General features: G+C 49.3%; 1 protein-coding gene across 4 annotated transcripts in view; it reads right to left on the bottom strand.

Moving 5' to 3' along the window:
* The window catches only part of PLEKHM1 (pleckstrin homology and RUN domain containing M1), a 52,479-nt gene that overhangs the window by 37,424 nt on the left and 1,501 nt on the right, over positions 1–13,554 (bottom strand). For 3 of the 4 annotated variants that reach the window (XM_043503233.1, XM_038385416.2, XM_043503234.1), the window contains exon 2: positions 10,854–10,886. The exons of the other annotated variant lie outside the window; for it this stretch is intronic. The gene's annotated coding sequence lies outside the window, so the exon portion shown is untranslated. The remainder of the gene's footprint in view (positions 1–10,853; positions 10,887–13,554) is intronic. 4 annotated transcript variants of the gene reach the window in all.

Raw genomic sequence — 13,554 nt, 5'->3', positions numbered from 1 at the left:
CACGAGTGTGAATATCCTGGCCTATGCAGATGATCTGGTCCTGATCGCAGACAACCCCAAGAGTCTCCAACATCACCAGCCAGGCTGCCAACCTCTGACATCACCAGCCAGGCTGCTAACTAGATGGGACTGCGCTTCAATTCCAGGAAGTGTGCATCCTTGCATATCGATGGCAGTAGAAGGGATTTGGTCCAGGCTATGTCTTTTCAGATCCAGAGTGAACCGATGATCTTCCTCAAGGATGGGCAAGTGTACCAACATCTCGGCAAGCCGATGGGTTTCTGAGTCCAACAGACACCTGAGGATACCATCTCGGCGATCCTACGAGATGTGGCCAGGATCGACTCTTCACTACTGACACTGTGGCAGAAGATCAACGCCTTGAACATCTTCATGATCCCCCGTATCTCATTTGTCCTGAGGGGATCTGCCATGGTGAAGGTATCTCTGAACAAGGCAGAAAACACCACTGGCAGCTGGTGAAGAAGTGGATGTTTCTTCCCCAAAGGGCCAGCAATGAACTGGTGTACATCTCGCACAGGCAGGGCGGTGCCAACATCCCTCGAATGGGTGATCTGTGCAACATTGCCGTGATCATTCATGCCTTCCGCCTTCTGACATGCCTGGATGCCATGGTGAGGAACATCGTGGAGAGTGCTCTGCAGGATGCCGTCAAGAAGTGAATCACCAGGACCCTCTCCAACCAAGAGGTCGCCACTACCCGAGCAGCTCGCTGGAAGGTGAATTTGGAAGAGACAGAGGAAACTGCTTCTCTCTAAACTTGTGCCCGCAATGGTACATGACAACTGGAGAAGAGTATCGGCTGCCACTGGACATGGTACAAGGAATGCCAGGAGCTGGGAGTCCTGGTGCCACAGGTAAAGAATACAGATCACACTATCATCACTCTGAGAGCTAGAACCATGCTAGAGAGGACCCTGAAGGATGCCATCCACTGCCAATACGTGGAAAACATGAAATGGAAGCCGGACCAGGGCAAGGCATTCAAGGTGATGTGCAAGTGTGACGCCAGCAACCACTTCGTCCCTGGGGGAAGCTTCACCTGATTTGCTGACTGGAGGTTCATCCACAGGGCCCGGCTCAACTGCATCCCAGTGAACGGAGTCGTCTGCCACAGGAATTGGGACAAGTGATGCAGGAAGTGCGGCTACGCCAACGAGACGCTACCCCACATCCTGTGCAGCTGCAAGCCTCATGCGAGAATCTGGCAGCTGCGACCCAACACCATCCAAGATCTCCTGGCCAGAGCCATTCTGCCACCCATGGGGAAGGTTGCCGTGAACTCTGCCACACCTGGAACCGTGACTGGACATCATCACCAAAGAGGACCGGAAGAAGATCGTCATGGTGGACGTCACAGTGCTGTTTGAGAACAGGACCCCAGCCTTCCACAATGCCAGAGATCAAAAGGCTGAGAAATATGCCCCTCTGGCCGAAACCTTGTGAGCTAAGGGTTCCAGGTCCAGACACATGCACTGATTGTCGGAGCCTTAGGCGCATGGGACCCCAGTAACAAGTGAGTGCTGAGAGAAGGTGGAATCGGTCAATGCTACGCTTGGTTGATGCAGCAACTCATGGTGTCAGATGCAATCAGGTGGCCGAGGGACATCTACATAGAACAAATCACTGCACGTCAGCAATACCAGGAGGGATGAGCTGGAGGCTGATGAGAAGGGCAGTCAGGAAAGTAACTGAAATACTTTCCTCATGGATTGTATTTTCTAAATGGATGACCTACCTAATTCTCAATTACTGAGGGACAATCTCCTCTCAATCAAATCTCTGTACAACTTTTCATGAGTGATGTACCCAAGTACTCGGATTCTAATATCTGAACTGTATTGTTAAATCTATTCACCTAAATTTGGGTTATTGCTGATTATGTACTCTATGTATCATATGATAGGTTTCAGAGAAGCAGCCGTGTTAGTCTATACCTGCAAAAAGAAAAGGATGCATCATATGACTTTTAAAAACAAACTTTGTGGCTAATCTAAGCACTATACCCAGATGTACAGACAATGCTCCAATGTGACCGCTCTGGACAGCACTTTCAACTCCGATGCACTAGCCAGGTACACAGGAAAAGCCCCGGGAACTTCTGAATTTCATTTCCTGTTTGGTCAGCGTGGTGAGCTCAGCAAAACACCATGCAGTCGCAGAATCGCAAACAAGCTCCAGCATAGAGTGAACGGGAGACACTGGATCTGATTGCTGTATGGGGAGAAGAATCTCTGCAGGCAGATCTCCGATCCAGCAGAAGAAATGTTGATATATATGCCAAAATCGCACAGGGCATGGTGGAGAGAGGATACACCAGGGACACAAAGCAGTGCCGTGTGAAAATTAAGGAGCTCAGGCAAGCCTACCAAAAGACAAAGGAGGCAAACAGTCGCTCCAGGTCAGAGCCCCAGACATGCCGCTTCTATGATCAGCTGCATGGCATTCTAGGGGGGACCCTACCACTACCCCACCACTGTCCATGGACACCTGCAAGGTGGCAGCCTCAGGCAACACGGAGGAAGATTGTGTATGAGGAACAGGAGGAGAATGCGCAGCAGGCAAACAGAGAATCTGTTCTCCCTGGCAGCCAGGACCTTTTCATCATCCTGGAGCCAATACCCTCCCAGGGCATATTGTTCCCAGACCCTGAAGGCGGAGAAGGTACCTCTGGTGAGTGCACATTTGTAACTACACTACAGAGGTTAAAAGCAATTGTGTTTAATGTTTGATTTGCCCTGAACAATTGGAATGCATTCACGGCCAGTATCACTACTGGAAAAATCGGTTAACGTGTCTGTGGATGGAGCAGGAATCCTCCAGGGACATCTCCATGAAGCTCTCCTGGAGGTACTCTGAAAGCCTTTGCAGAAGGTTTCTGGGGAGGGCTACTTTATTTCATCCTCCACGGTAGGACATTTTATCACACCAAGTCAGTAGCAAATAGTCTGGAATCATAGCAGCACAAAGCATGGCAGCGAATGGTCCTGGGTTATGGTCGCATTCATGCAACATTCAATCTTTATCTTTCTGCGTCAGCCTCAGGAGAGTGATATCATTCATGGTCACCTGGTTGAAATAGGGGAATTTTTGTAAGGGAACAGTAATCCCCTCTGTTTGGTGATCCCCAGTGCATTATTAGATCCCGGTCATGCTGGGCTGTTTGCGCTTGGCTAAAAGGGATCATCCTGGAGAACAGCCATGTGGGGAGCAGGGGCGCGGTGCACTGCACATCCACTCCAAAACCGCAGCCCCTCCTTTTAAACGGAAAACCCAGCTGGCATTGGTTGCTATGGGAAAGGAGAACACTGCAGTATGAAACCATTCCCACATGTTATGAACGTGGAAGAGGCCAGCTCAGTGTACCCTTTGACTTATCACGGCTGCCTGGAAACTGAATTCTGTTGCCCAGCTGTGTGCGATGCAAAGCCAAAATGTGACCTTGTACCTAAAACACATGTGCTGTCTGCTGTGAATTGCTTGATTGACTGTGAAAGAGTCTCCCTTTTGTTCTCAGAAATCTATCTTCTGAAATTCTACTCTCCCTCCCCCCCCCCCGCAGCTGCAAATGTTTCTATGCTCCTCCTATCAACTCCATCCCTGAGGTTATCGCAGATTAGAAGACGAAAAAAAGCACTCATGATGACATGTTTTCAGAGCTCATGCAGTCCTTCCGCACTGATAGGGCCCAGCTGAATGCATGGAGGCATTCGGTGGCAGAGGCCAGGGAAGCATACAGTGAGCGTGATCGGAACACGCAGGAGGAGATGCTGAGGCTAATGGGGGAGCAAACGGACATGATGAGGCGTCTGGTGGAGCTTCAGGAAAGGCAACTAGAGTTCAGACCCCCACTGCATCCATTGAGGATGGCCCAAGCAACAGAAGGTTGTCATTTAAACAGCTTTGATTTGTAGTGTGGCTACAATAAGCAAAGTAGCCTTGTCCTTTCCTCCTCTCCCACCCCACCCGGGCTACCTTTTACTAGTCAGCGTTGTCAGTGATCTAAAGTTTTTTTTAATAAATAAAGAATGAATGGATTCAGAATAATAGGGACTTTATTTCCTGTGCCAGCTGTGGTTGAAGTGGGGGAGGGGGATTGGCTTACTGGCAAGTACGTTCACCAAAGGGGGCGGCTTTGCATGAAGGACAAACACACAACTGTCACACCGTAGCCTGGTCAGTCATAAAACTGTTTTTCAACGCCTCTCTGATGCGCAGCATGCCTCAGTGTGCTCTTTTAATTGCCCTGGTGTCTGGCTGTTCAAATTGGCTGCCAGGTGATTTGCCTCAACCTCCCACCCCATCATAAATGTCTTACTCTCTCAGATATTATGGAGCACACAGCAAGCAGCAATAACAATGGTCTAACCTACTCAGCAAATAGCGCCAGCGCCCCTTTAAATGCCCAAAGGCACATTCTACCACCATTCTGCACTTGCTCAGCCTATAGTTGAACTGCTCCTTACTGCCGTCCAGGCTGCCTGTGTATGGCTTTATGAGCCATGGGAGCAAGGGGTAAGCTGGGTCCACAAGGATAACTATTGGCATTTCAACTTCCACAACAGTAATTTTCTGGTCTGGGAAAAAAGTCCCTTCTTGCAGCTTTTCGAACAGCCCGGAGTTCCGAAAGATGCGAGTGTCATGCACCTTTCCCGACCATCCCATGCTGGTGTCGGTGAAAACAGCCCTTGTGATACACCAGTACTTGCAACACCATTGAGAAGTATCCCTTGCGGTTTATGTACTGTTTGGCAAGGTGATCTGGTGTCAAGATAGGGATGTGCAATCCATCTATCGCCCCAGCACAGTTAGAGAACCCCATTGTAGCAAAGACATCCACCAAAGACCTGCACATTTCCAAGAGTCACTACCCTTGTTAGCAGAAGGTTATTGATTGCCTTTGCTATCTAGATCACAGCAGCCCCCACGGTAGATTTGACTACTCCAAATTGATTCCCGATTGACTGGTAGCAGTCAGGCGTTGAAAGCTTCCACAGGGCTATCGCCACTTACTTCTCAACTGTCAGGGCAGGTCTCATCTTGGTATTCCTGCGCTTCAGGGCGGGGGGAAAGAAACTCACAAAGTTTCTTGAAAGTGGCCTTACGCATGTGAAAGTTTCACAGCCACTGGGAATCATCCCAGACCAGCAACACTATGTGGTCCCACCAATCTGTACTTGTTTGCTGGGCCCAGAATTGGCGTTCCACTGTATTAACATGCTCCAATGCCACCATGATATCCCAAGTGCCACATCCCGTGCTTTCAGGAACATCTGTGTCCTTGTCCTCCTCACAATCTTCCTCGTGCTGGTGGCTCCTAGCCAGGCTCTGCACATACTGCAGGATAACGTGCAAGGTGTTTACAACACTCATAAAAGTAGCGCGCAGTCGAGCAGGCTCCATGCTTGCTGTGCTACGGCGTCTGCATGGATAACCCAGGAAACAAGGTATGAAATGATTGTTTGCCGTTGCTTTCAAGGAGGGAGGGAGGGGAGACTGACAACATGTACCCAAAACCACCTGCGACAATGTTTTTGCCCCATCAGGCATTGGGAGCTTAACCCAGAATTCCAATGGGCAGTGGGGACTGTGGGATACCTACCCACAGTGCACCACTCCGTGAGTCGATGCTAGCCACGGTATTGAGGACGCACTTTACTGACCTAATGCGCTTAATGGGGACACGCACGATTGACTGTATAAAATCAGTTGCCAAAGATCGACTTCTATAAAATCGATCTAATTTCATAGTAAAAAGAAAAGGAGTACTTGTGGCACCTTAGAGACTAAAATTTATTTGAGCATAAGCTTTTGTGAGCTACAGCTCACTTCATCGGATGCATTCGGTGGAAAATACAGTGGGGAGATTATTTTCCACCGAATGCATCTGATGAAGTGAGCTGTAGCTCACAAAATCTTATGCTCAAATAAATTTGTTAGTCTCTAAGGTGCCACAAGTTCTCCTTTTCTTTTTACGAATACAGACTAACACGGCTGCTACTCTGAAACCTGTAATTTCATAGTGTAGACATGCCCTAACTTATTTATAGAATTTGTAAGTGACACTTGCCTGCCTCCTATAGCTGGGAGTACAAGACTTCCCTCAATAGCAGAGGTTGTGAAATATCAACACTGGTCCGAGGAAGAAGCAAAACTCTAACTCATGGCCTCCTGGCTCCCAGCATAGCCTTGGCTAAAAGGTATTGTGAAGGAAGTCTCTCTCCCCCCCCCCCCCCCCACAACATGTAGCTGAGCAATCCTGAGGTACAACACTGAGGATTACAGGACAGTCCTTTCAATTCACAGGCTGTCCCACCAAAAATGGAAGAGAAGGGAAAGCCATAGCATGAGAAAGCCCACCCTGGAACAGCTCCAAAGCTAGTGACTGAACATGAGCTGAGTGACCGATGCTTGCACCATACCTTTGAGGTCAATTTGACCACCACAGGCCAGAAAACACAGATTGCACTTGATTGACAAGCATGGTGGAGAACAAAGAATCACTTCCAGCTGCTAATGAAACCAGCATTTTCAGCTTAAAATGCTGCAGTCACAGCTGCACCCCAAGTCAGGGAGCCCACCTACTTGCACAAATGCTCAATGCACTCCATACTCTCCTCATTCAGGACAGCACAGTGAAGCACACAAAAGACAGGATATGCAGAGTTGACGATGAATGCTCAACAGTGTCTTTAATTATGTGATCACATAACAATATCTCTCAAATGCAGCAAAAGGAGAGTTTTCACCTGCATACACACGTAACAGGTAATTAGCAAGTGCTGGAGATAAGGGGAAATTCTGTGGCCTGTATTATACAGGAGTTCAGACTAGACAATGACAATGGTTCCTTCTAATCTTGGAATTTACGAATCTATGAACTCAGAGTTCCTGTGCTCTTAGGCCTTGTCTACACTGGCAAGTTTCTGCACAGTAAAGCAGCTTTCTGGAGTGTAACTCCTGAGGTGTACACTTAGTGTGCAGAAACTCCTCACCTGCACTGCATTGCCAGCTGCACTGCATTGCCAGTGTAAACACATCAATTGCTTTCAGCGCTGTAATTGGCATCCAGAAGTGTCCCATAATCCTGCAAGTGGCCACTCTGCTCATTGTTTTGAACTCGGCTGTCCTGGAGACATGTGCCTCTCCCCTTTCAAAGCTCCCTTTCTGACAGCCCTTGCATGCTGTGCTGACCTGCTCTGGGACACAAAGCAAACCATTACTGTGGAATGATCTTGCCGGTGAATGCAGAGGGAGGTGTGTGTGTTACAAGATAGCATGCTGACACACTCTGTGTTCCCCAAAACACAGTGTCTCTCCCCCCACATATACACACACTCCCTGTCACACACTCTCACCCCTCCACTTCAGTTGAAAAGCGGCTGGCAATGTAGAATGCCCATGGAACAATGGGACTGGGAAACCTGCATCATGTGATGCTGTGCCTGTCTCATGAGGCACTCTGTGGCCAGTTGCACAGTGGGATAGCTACCACAATGCACTGCTCTCTGTGCCATTGCAAGAGCTGCTAATGTGGATGCGCTCCACCTTCACAAGGAGCAGTGTGCACACACAACAGCGGTTTAATTCCAGCGCTTTAATAAAAGTGGTGTAACTTGTTGCACAAAAACTTTGCAGTGTAGACATACCCTTACTGTGACATTGTGGAGCCAATACAAGAATTTGATATGAAAAAATCAGATAAAGTTGGAAAATTCCATAGCGTTTCAATTAAGTTTTCCTCTATCTGGAGAGTGAGGTGGAGTTGTAGACAAAAATACATTGTGCAACCCACAGCTACCAGGATGGGGATTTTCTTCTATGATGTGACATGTTATCTAACATCCTAGAGAAGTTCAAATTGGATTATCTGACACTACTAAGTGATCACAGAATTTAACAATGCGCAGTAAAGCACACAGAACAAGGAGACAGTTAGGGTTGATAGTTTAATCCTATCTCTGCATTTCCTGGCTTGCATATGAAATTACTCAGCTTTGCCATGGCAAACACTATTTTAAGCATGTAATTTTCTCGTTTAAAAAAATTAGCAGTACAAATAAACAAAGGAAGCTACAAAAATACTGAGTGTATGTGTATGTTGGGTCCATGCCTGGGGCACGGTGGTGTGTATGGAGTATGTCTGACTGAGACGCTCTATAGTGCACGTATGCACCTGCGTCTGGTCCATATCTAGGATTTGGCCTTTGAGGTTGGTGTAACGTGCCTCGGAGGGAGGGTCTAGCTCAGATGTCACTAGAATATGTATAGGTTTGCCTGTGTGTGCAGTCTGTACGCTCTGCCTCTTACACATTAACCAATCTCTCCGAGCCTGCATACTGCAGTGACAAGGACTACACAACTATTTACGAGAGATGGCCAAACAAAGCGTAACTCAGAAAATGGACCCCACATTAGGTACATTCAATCCCACCTCTGCCTCTCTGTCTCTGCACATCGTTACTGTATCAGCTAAGCCTTCACAAGAAATTCACAGAGCCTAAATCACTGAGCCAGCTTCGCCCTCTCCAAATAAAACACCCCCATTCCAAGGTGCCTGAGTGAAACAGGAAGCCTGCCAGCAAGCACCGTTTACATACTTGTGCCAGCTCTCCTCAAGCTCACGTGCTAAAACAGTAGTGTAGCTGGAGTTGCACAGACAGCGCCCAGGAAGCTCAGGCAGGTGTGGACTCAGCATGCTGCTACCCCACTATTTTTAGCACACTAGCTCAATAAGAGCTAGCATGAGAGCTGGGAATCACACCCCTAGCTCCAAGTACTGACTCAGCCTCAGAGTGAACTCAGACAAGGTGAAACTTTACCTGTGCAGAAATGGAATGACTCATCCAATCTGCTGGGATCCATTTCAGTGGCGCTGCATCCTGCTCCTGTCACTTCCAGGTACTAATCCCCTTGGAATGCAGCAGTGTCACCTGCCTGGCAGGTGAGCATTCCTGCATTCCAAGGAGATGATCTCCTTCTCCTCTTCCTCTATCCAGCCACATCAAAAGAATGGGAGCTAGGGCCATGCCTGAAATCTGATGTTGCAGCCTGACCCATGGAAAACGGGTGGCCTGGATCTCTCTGCCAGCCTGGGGAAGTGAAGTGTGTATGTGAAGGGAATGCCACTGTGGCTTCTTTACCAGAAAGTAAAGAGTGCAGTCTGCTCCACCAGACCAGGGGCACTCATCTTCACTCCCTGGGGACTTCCAGAACAGTAGCAATCCCATCATGATTCTCCTGCTGACCCAAGTTCCCCGGAGAATGCAGAGGCAACCTCAGGGTCTCCCTGCAGCACTCAGTGTAGTGGGAGGGGGCAGGATTAAAGACCAGGACCACCAAAAAGGTTGGAGGCTCCAGTTACTGGCACACTCCACTTAAAGGGCCCTCACATTCACGAGCACTTATACAGGCAACTACCCCACTGAAGCACTTATCCAGGTAAGCAGGGGTCTCAGTGATGCCCACAATTCACTATAATCCAATTCTTCTGAAGGAAGAGAATTTCATGAACCCCACCTCTGTGCCCCTTCAGGTCCGCCCTAGAAAGATTCCCCTCCAAGACTGTCCCCTGGGAGTGGCAGCATCTCTGAGCCAGTGAGAAATATGATTTGCAGTTAGAACAGAGCTGTGTAGGGGCATGGAGAACTACAGGCTACTCAATCATGTGCTATGTTCTTTAGAGAATATGCACCCTGCACCTTAAACTGCATCGCTGAAGCTCCAGCTGAAAGATGGTGAAGCAGAAAATAGAGCACAAGGTGTGGTCACTTTTGAAACAATCTGTGATCTCATGCCAAAAGAGCAGCAAGAAACACCATACGAAGGTGGCAGGCCACGCTCCACTGAATGCGCCGATAGCAAAGAGCGAAGAAAAAGTCCAATTAGCTGTGACAGACTTCTGCTCTTGGGAGGGTTGGGGAGGGGAGCTGCTGGGAGAGCACAGAGTCAAACCTAATGCAGCTGCCAAGTGGGGTAGGAAGCAACTCCTGGCAGAGAACCTGACTCTTCTCCTGCTCCACCCACTCACGCTGCAGGGTGCTGCATGGCCTACTGACATCCCCTAGCTAGCTCAGCTGCAACTGGTGACAGCACCCCACACAAAACACCACTGTATAGATTTTCAGAATGGTGCTGCACCACTGAAGCCCTAGGGAAATCGGTCACCTCCCTGCAAAGGAAATTTACTCCTCTCCTGAGATGCTGCCTGACTTGCTCAGCACTTCTCTTAGCATCAGCTTTTAAACCCAAAGGGACAGCTGCAGCTGGGGACGAAAGACCCCAAATACTATCTTCAATCAAACACCATTTCAAAGCCTTGTTATAGCGACAAGAGAGGACTTACTATGGCTTGGGGTGGTGCGGAGGGAGCAGGGTAAGGGGAGAGGAATCAGCAACCTAGAGGAGAAGTCAACACCAAGAGAAGCTGACCCTATCACTCAGACTTTCATCTCATGGCTTTGTCCTGAGGACAAAGTTCACGGTTAGCACAAGGTTTGTACCTTGATAACTCCAGTTTGTTAATAAGATGCTACTTGTGAAAAGAAAATACTGCATTCAGATTCAGCCATTGGGAGATGCTGCAAAGTACTCCATAAAAGAGGTGGAGATGTGATTCCAATACCAAGAGTCTATGATCTGAAATAAAATATAAAATCCCTTGATAATGAAGTTTGTGCACAACAAAAGGATTGGTCAGGTGGTGAATAACAGCACAGACAAGTTACAGACAGAGCAATCTGCATCACTGGGCAAGCCAGATGCAATCAAACATGTGTTTTAATATGGCCAAATGCAAGATCATACACTTAGGAACAAAAAGTGTAACTTACAGGATGGGGACTGGATCTTGGAAGGCAGTGACTCTGTAAAAGAATTAGAGATCATTGTATTTAACAAAGAACACGAGGTCCAAATGCGATGCTGTGCCAAAAAGGGCTAACAGTGTATAAACAGAGGATTACTGAGCATGAGGAGGGTGGTGATTTTATATCTGTATACAGCACTGGTGAGACCACTACAGAAATATTGCACCCTATTCTGATTTTTAAAAGGATGCTGAAAAAATTAAGACATTTCAGCGAAGCTTTTAGACACAACAAATCATGTATCTTAGCAGGGGGTTAGATGGCCCTCGAGGACCCTTCTAACCCTATGGTTCTAGGATTCTAAGAACCACAAGAATGATTTGAGGTTTGGAAAACTTTAAAAAAAAAAAAAAAAAAAAAAAAAAAAGAGACACTCAGGATGCTCAGAGCTCGTCTACACTTAGCCTGGTCTACATTACACAGTTAGGTCCACGTAAGGCAGCTTACATTGATCTAACACTGTAAGCATTTACACTAAAATGCAGCTCCCACCGACGTAACTTGCCCTCAACACCAATTTAACTCCACCTCCGCGAGAGGCATAGTGCTCAAGTCAATGTAGTTAGGTCACCGCAGTGTAGAAACTGCATGGCTTACACTGACTGCCTTTGAGAAGCCCTCCCACAATGCCCCACCACCGATACTTAAAGCAGCGCAAGCGCTCCTGATGAGGACACGCACCACTGCTACAAGGACCGTAGCGTGAACATGCAAAAGCAGTTTAATTACTGCAGTGGCTGTACATTGACATAACTTAGGTCAACTAAATTTTGAAATGTAGACTTGCCTTACAGTGCTGCAGCTGCACCACTACAGCACTTAGGCTATGTCTACACTGCACACCTTACAGCAGCACCTCCAACAAGGGGCGGTATCTTTGTCGGCAGGAGAACATCGTCCTGCCAACAACGCACTGTCCACACCGATGCTTTTCGTCAGCAAAACTTCTGATGGTCGGGGTGTGTTTTTTCATACCCGACTGACAAAAGTTTTACTGATGAAAGTGCAGTGTAGACAAAGCCTTAGTGAAGATGCTGCCTGCGCCCCTTGTCAGCGTAGGTACTCCACCCCCCCGGCTCCCAAGGTGGTAGCTATGTCGACACAGCGCTGTCTATGCCAGGGTTAGATTGATATAACCACGTCACTCCCGAGTGTAGCTATACCGATGTAAGTTTGTCGTGCAGATGAGGGCCAAGTCTATTTAGCTGATTGAAGAGAAGGTGAAGAGGTGACTTGATCACAGCTATAAGTGCCACATGGGAAGCTTTCTGATGCCGGTAGGTTCTTTAACAAAGTCACAAGCTCTAGTGGTCAGTAGTTAAGAGATAGAAAAATAATTTTTAACAGTGAGGGTAACTAACCATTTGAACAGATTATTGAGATATGAGGCAGATTCTCCATCACTTGGAGTCATTAAATCAAGGTTGGGTGCTTTTCTAAAAGATATGCTCTAGTAATCATGTTTGATGCAGTGGATGAATTTCTAAAACCTGCATTATGCATCTTCAAACCATAGAGGGAGAGAAGAGACGTGGGGCTGAATTCAGGGACAATAGAGGAGAGGAGCTAGGAGAGACGGGAGAGCCAACAGTAGTTAGAGGAAAGGAGCTAGGGGAGTTCGAAAGCTGATGTCAGTGGCACCCAGAGGACAAACCTGGGTATCAGTGGCATTCAGGACAGTTATTCTAATCAAGACCATCAACAAGCTTAAGTTGCTTGTTTTCAGGGAAGGGACTATGTACGTCTCTGTGTTTGTACAGCACCTAGCTCAATGGGACCCTGATACTTAGCGGGACCACGGGGCGTTACTGCAATATAAGTAATGAACAACAACAGATGGGTCCAACAGACAAAGTTTACATGAGGGAGATACCAACTCCACGCAAACCAAACACAACAAAAGAATCTGCCTGGAGCTCTTTGCCAGCTGTACCAGGAAAGCCCTGTGACTGGATGCACCTCCACAAGGTGGCTGGAGGGGCTGGGGTTCAGACTGATTCGGGGGTGTGCTCTTAAGCAGTGGGATCCCCCCACCAACCAACCTCTAACTGAGAGCCAGACAGCGCCACCCCTCCGGGGACAAGCTGGGAAGTTCTTAAGGCTTGTTGCCAGGGCCAATGACCGGCAGAAACACCACCCGAGCAACTCGGAGTGTTGCTCCAAAACTAAACAGCTGAGACTTAGTTAATGAGGAAGCAAAGACAGCCCCGGGGTTCCCAGGCTGCCCCGAGCCCGGCTCCCCGCAGCACGGGGGGTCCGGGGCTGCCCCGAGCCCGGCTCCCCGCAGCACGGGGGGGGGGGGGGGGTCCGGGGCTGCCCCGAGCCCGGCTCCCCGCAGCACGGGGGGGGGGGGGGGGGGGGGGGCCGGGGCTGCCGAGCCCGGCTCCCGCAGCACGGGGGGGGGGGGGTCCGGGGGGGGCTGCCCGAGCCCGGCTCCCGCAGCACGGGGGGGGGGGGGGTCCGGGGCTGCCCCGAGCCCGGCTCCCCGCAGCACGGGGGGGGGGGGGGGTCCGGGGCTGCCCCGAGCCCGGCTCCCGCAGCACGGGGGGGGGGGGGGGTCCGGGGCTGCCCCGAGCCCGGCCCAGCAGGGGGGGGGGGGGTCCGGGGCTGCCCCGAGCCCGGCTCCCCGCAGCACGGGGGGGGGGGGGGTCCGGGGCTGCCCCGA

Source organism: Dermochelys coriacea, chromosome 27, assembly GCF_009764565.3.
Source record: "Dermochelys coriacea isolate rDerCor1 chromosome 27, rDerCor1.pri.v4, whole genome shotgun sequence".
Classification (NCBI taxonomy): Eukaryota; Metazoa; Chordata; order Testudines; family Dermochelyidae; genus Dermochelys; species Dermochelys coriacea.
Note: the sequence above shows the minus strand (reverse complement) of the source record. Positions and strands in the feature narration are given on the sequence as shown.